Here is a 6,000-nt window from a genome sequence, read left to right as displayed (position 1 = left end):
CTAATCGTTCAAAGGTCATTCAATTAAAGAATGATCTTCATCATATATCTCTAAAAAATCAAACGATGACACAATATCTTTCCGAGATCAAATCTCTGGTGGATCAGATAGCTTCGGCGGGATCCGTGGTTGACACTGAGGACACAATCCTATACATACTTAATGGCCTTCCTCCGCTGTATCAATCTTTCAAGACGGCAATTCGAACGATGCTTCATCCTATCAGTCTTGAGCAGCTGTATCCGCTATTGTTAAGCGAAGAAGTCAATCATGCTGCTGAAGCCGCTCGCTCTACTACTCATCAAGATTCGTCTGCAGTATTGTTCACGTACCATGGTCGTGGTCGTCCCAATCAATCAAGAAACTACAACAACACCAATATCTAACCAAGATCCACTTCCGCAAACTCTACTGTGTGCCAAATTTGTCTCAAGACGGGCCACTCGACCCAGACTTGTTGGCATCGCATGAATGCGCAGTACACACCATCTCCGAAGCAGACCAATGCCGCCCTCACTGATCACACTGAATCGTCCGACTCCTCCTGGTTCTTGGACTCGGGAGCGTCTACGCATCTCACAAACTCCCTTGACAACCTCTCTATTTCCACACCGTATCATGGTTCGGATGGAGTTACCATCGTGGACGGCAGCTCGATCAACATCGCTAACACCGGGGCGGGAATACTTCCTACCCCGTCTCGTAAGCTAAAACTTGCTCAAATTCTTCATTCCCCGCTACTTCGTTACAATTTACTTTCGATTTCACAATTAACCAAAGACAACAATGTTGTCATTATTTTTGATCCTAATGGATTTACCTTGAAGGACATGAAGACTCACAACATTCTCTACCAAGGACCATGTGAAGGCGGGCTGTACAAAATTCCTATAGCAGATACTCCAAAGAATCAAGCGCTGGCTGCATTCAAGAACTCGGGACACTCATGGCACCAACGTCTTGGCCATCCGAATAAACGTTCATTTGATGTTATCTCCTCTTGCAATCCTTTTCTTAAACTAGGAAAACATTATGAACATTGTATTTTTTGTAATTCGGCAAAATGTCACAAACTCTCTTTTGAAAACTCTGCTCATCGCAGTACTAAGCCTCTATCTCTGATTCACTCAGATGTATGGGGACCTGCTCCCATCACATCGAACGAGGGATACATGTTTTATGTCATTTTCGTTGACGATTTTCGTGTTTTACGTGGTTGTTTCCTCTACGATGCAAGCCTGATGTTCTTGAAACGTTCATTGCTTTTAAAACACAAATTGAAAAAATTATGTAATCCAAAATAATTACTCTTCGCACGGACGGAGGTTCCGAGTACATAAATCACGATTTCGCCAATTTTCTTCGCACGAATGGTATTTTGCATCAGGTATCATGCCCGTATACGCCAGAGCAAAACGGGTTAGCTGAAAGAAAACATAGGCACATAATTGAGACAACTCGGTCCCTACTTCATACTGCCATGATTCCTTATGCATATTGGTCTGATGCTGTGCTAACATCTGTCTATCTTATTAACATGTTACCGTCGTCAACACTGCAAAACCGCACACCGTATGAATTGATCCACAAAATAAAACCGTCCTACGATCACCTTAAATTTTTTGGTTGTGAGTGTTTCCCTCTCATACCAGCTCAGTCTCGGCACAAGCTTCAGCCCAAAGCACTTCCTCACGTGTTCATTGGATACTCGAAAACATACAAAGGCTATCGATGCCTCAATTTAACTAATGGCAAGGTCACCATGTATAGACATGTTTTGTTCAATGAACAGAAATTTCTGTTTTCGGACACGCAGTCTCTTCCCAAACAAGTTCCGACCAACACATCTCTGATGCTTCTGATTCCTACGTCCATGCCCAAGTGCATGCAATTGGCTCCTTCCAATGCTTCTACCCATATACAAAATCTTGGACCTCAGCCTCGGCCAGCAACTCCACCCGAAACCCTGCACACTCAAGATACTCAAACTGAACCAAACGTACCCTTTCCTACTCAGTCAAATGTTAACCATCATCCTATGACAACTAGAAGCAAGGCAGGGATCTTCAAACCTAATATTAGGCTTAATCTTATACACGATCACAACAATGCTCAATAACATAATGACCCGACATCATGTACCGAGGCCATCAAGAAACCGGAGTGGCGCCAAGCAATGTCCCAAGAATTCCTTGCACTTCAACAACAAGGAACCTTGAGTCTTATTCCAACTCCTCCGAAGGCGTCAGTCCTCGGCTGTCGCTGGACGTATAAAACCAAACGACATTCGGATGGTTCCATTGCCAAATACAAGGCTAGACTTGTCGCTCAAGGTAATCATCAGATGTATGGTTTAGACTATACAGAAACTTTCAGCCCGGTGGCGAAATTGCCGACAATTCGAATACTACTTGACACGACTCTCCAATACAATTTGCCGGTTCTCCAACTTGACGTGGCGAACGCTTTCCTACATGGGAAACTATCCGAAGTCGTCTATATGTCTCAACCAAAGGGCTTCATCGACTCAGAGCATCCGGATTATGTATGTCGCCTCCACAAATCTATCTATGGCTTAAAACAAGCTTCGCTACAATGGTATAATACATTCACTAATTTTCTTCTTTCCATTGGGTTCAACCATAGCCAATCTGATCCTTCGTTACTCATATATAACAAAAACAATACTCGTGTTTATCTTCTTGTATATGTTGACGATATCCTCATATCCATAAACGATCAAAATGTAGTTACTGACATTTTGCACAAACTGAGTAAGGAATTTGCCATGAAACAACTTGGGAATGCACATGAATTCTGACGATATCCTCATATCCATAAACGATCAAAATGTAGTTACTGACATTTTGCACAAACTGAGTAAGGAATTTGCCATGAAACAACTTGGGAATGCACATGAATTCCTGGGTATTCGCATTGACCGACTCCCTGACAAATTTTTTTCTTTCTCAATCCAGCTATGCATCTCAGTTACTACAGCAAGCATCTCTTACCCAGTGCAAGTCGCTGGCCAACCCTTCCTGCACGAAGCTCCCGGACACCTTTCCCACCGGAACACCATTTCACGACACCAATGCGTACAGAAGGCTGACCGGCTCGTTACAATACTTAACTATAACACGTCCGGATATTGCCTTCAGTGTAAACCAATTGTCACAGCACATGCATGATCCCGAACCAAAAGACTTTTTCATGCTCAAACGATTGCTTCGTTACATACAAGGTACGCGTGATTTTGGCCTTCATATCATCAAATATAATATGATCCTCACTGCCTTCTCAGATGCTGATTGGGTCGGCGATCCACTGTCGAGTAAATCAACGACTGGCCACTGTTCGTTCCTCGGGTCAAATATTATTTATTGGACAGTCAAGAAACAAACTACTGCTGCACGATCCTCAACCGAATCCGAGTATCGTGCTCTTGCATCTCTCACAACAGATGTCATATGGCTTCGTCGACTTCTACAAGACTTCGGCTTTCCTCAAGCAACGCCCACCAAAATATTTTGTGACAACACCTCTGCAATCGCACTTGCCAACAATTGTCTTTCACGCCCGCACTAAACACATAGAGATTGATCGTCTCATTAGAGATCATATCCACAAGCACAACAAATGCATTCTTCCGATTAGTACGGTGGACCAAGTGGCAGACATTCTCACTAAGTCTCTCTCGACACAGCGGTTTCAGCTAATGCACAACAAACTGACGGTCGTCCAAGACCCATCAGTTTGTCGGGGAGTATTAGAGAGATCTGATTTAATATGATTAAAACTGTAATCTGTCACTCACTTAATGATGTGTAATTACCGTATTGGCTAGGATTGCTTTATCCGTACATGCCTGGCTCTATTTAAAGCATGGCTGTACCGCTTGTAGACATATTGGTTAATACATTGTCTTTACCTTTCCTGTTATTGCTTTATGTCTTCAAACCATTGGTTTCTACAGATAGTAGCCTTACAAAGAAGTGGGGTCAAATATGAGATGCAAAGCTTTTTGATGGTGAGACAGGAATCCTCAAATAGGCAATAACATTGGTGTTATTAAAAATACCTAAAGTTTATGCAAGTTTTTGTTGATATTGAGTTGATTTTGAGAAAATAATGGAACTTTGAGAGGAGTTTATACCTAAGCCATGGAGGCTTTGAAAACGAGATAAGATATCGTTCAAAGCATTAAAATTGTTCACATTGGTTTTACCAAAAATTGATAAGTCATATGAGTACAAAAGATGTGTGAAGTGATTGACCCGACCTTGATGTCAGAATAGACATTGCAATCAACCACATTATCAATTAGGTTGGTTATGTAATAACCCGTATTTTAACTTCGTTAATTTTTTTCCTGGAGTCATTATAACTCAAAAACGTAAATTGTCTTCTCCATGATATTTTGATTGATGTATTTTACTTACACAAATTTTTTTATAATTTTTGGACACCGATAAATCCTTAATGAATCTGTACATGTTGGTAAAAGTGAGAATTTAAGTACCTTCAGGTGTTCGTTTTGCAAACCAACTTCATCGATATTTTTTAAATATTATGTTTTATTTTATGGATTTTTTTTTTTGTAATTTTTGTAGTACTATAGTGATTTATTTGTATTTTATACTAAAGAAATGATTTAATTAATTGTTATATAAATATTATATTATTATACTATTATAGAAATCCTAAACCACTAAGATATTTTATTAAAAAAGCTTGTCCCTCATAACTTCGGCAACGAGAGAACCATTAGAGAGAAATTTGGGAGAAATTAGAGGAGAGAGAAAAATATATTTGAGATTTGGAGGTCACAGAGTGATTTTTGTTCGTCGACGTAGTTGAGAGATTTGCTTGTCTCGCTGTAAGGAATCCATATCTTATTTCTAATTTAAAAGATTTTGTGTTTTTGGTATTTTCCCGCTGAAATTTGTATTTTTGTTACCAAAAAATGTGAATAACTTTGTATTGACAAAACTTTCACCACGTAATTTTTTGTATGTTATAAAGATCGTGATTATGAGCATTTTGAGTATTTTTTATGATTTTTCATCGGATGATTTTGAAAATGCAATGATTTTTTTACTCCGAAATTTATTATGACCTTTAAAAATAATAGTGTAATAGAATAAAAGTCTTAAAATATCATATACAGTTTGTTGTAATTTGGTAATTTTTTAAAAATGTGTATTTTTGCCTAATAAGATTTTTTGTTGTATGCCGTTATGATATTTTTGCATCTTCTTAATTAAGCTTAATTATACATTATTTATTGCAGTACATTGAAATTGGTTGTGGATGTGTGCTTGAGTAATAGTTGCTCACTATTATTATTATAGTATTGTGATAATAATATGCGTGTGTGAAACAAACAAGTAAAGACTGGTTGACCCGTTGGTTGGAGACTGATTAACCTATAAAAAATGGTGGGCCGACAGACTTTCCTTTAAATATTGTGATTTGGTGTTATCCTCTACTAATTCACGTGATACACCGATTGAGAGTTATAAGGAGATTACTACTATGCCGACGAGCAAAAAGTGATGACTCTATTTACCGAGTCAATGGTTTACTCACACTGAAAAACATTGTGATAGCCATGACTTCTACTTGTCTAGTGTGATTATTGTAATACATATTTTTTAGGCATTTTTATTATTACTGTGTAGATTTATTATTACTAAATGAATTTAATATTATTACATAATTCTACTGCTCCTACCACCAGATTGCAACGGTTACTGATATAAATACCTATTTGATACTACTAATTCACTATACTAATATTATGCATGCGATATACTGAGCACGTGATAAAGAATAACTGGATATCATGTGTACATTTTGATATGATTTTACTATATTGATTTGATTTCAATAGTTATTAATGATGTTTTGATTTGATGCTTTATACAATTTTATACTAACTGATATTATGGATATGATGATTTCTTTAGAGATATGACACTCGTATTGATTTACTGC

This window comes from Dendrobium catenatum, unplaced genomic scaffold (genome assembly GCF_001605985.2).
Source record: "Dendrobium catenatum unplaced genomic scaffold, ASM160598v2 fragScaff_scaffold_635, whole genome shotgun sequence".
NCBI lineage: Eukaryota > Viridiplantae > Streptophyta > Magnoliopsida > Asparagales > Orchidaceae > Dendrobium > Dendrobium catenatum.
Note: the sequence above shows the minus strand (reverse complement) of the source record.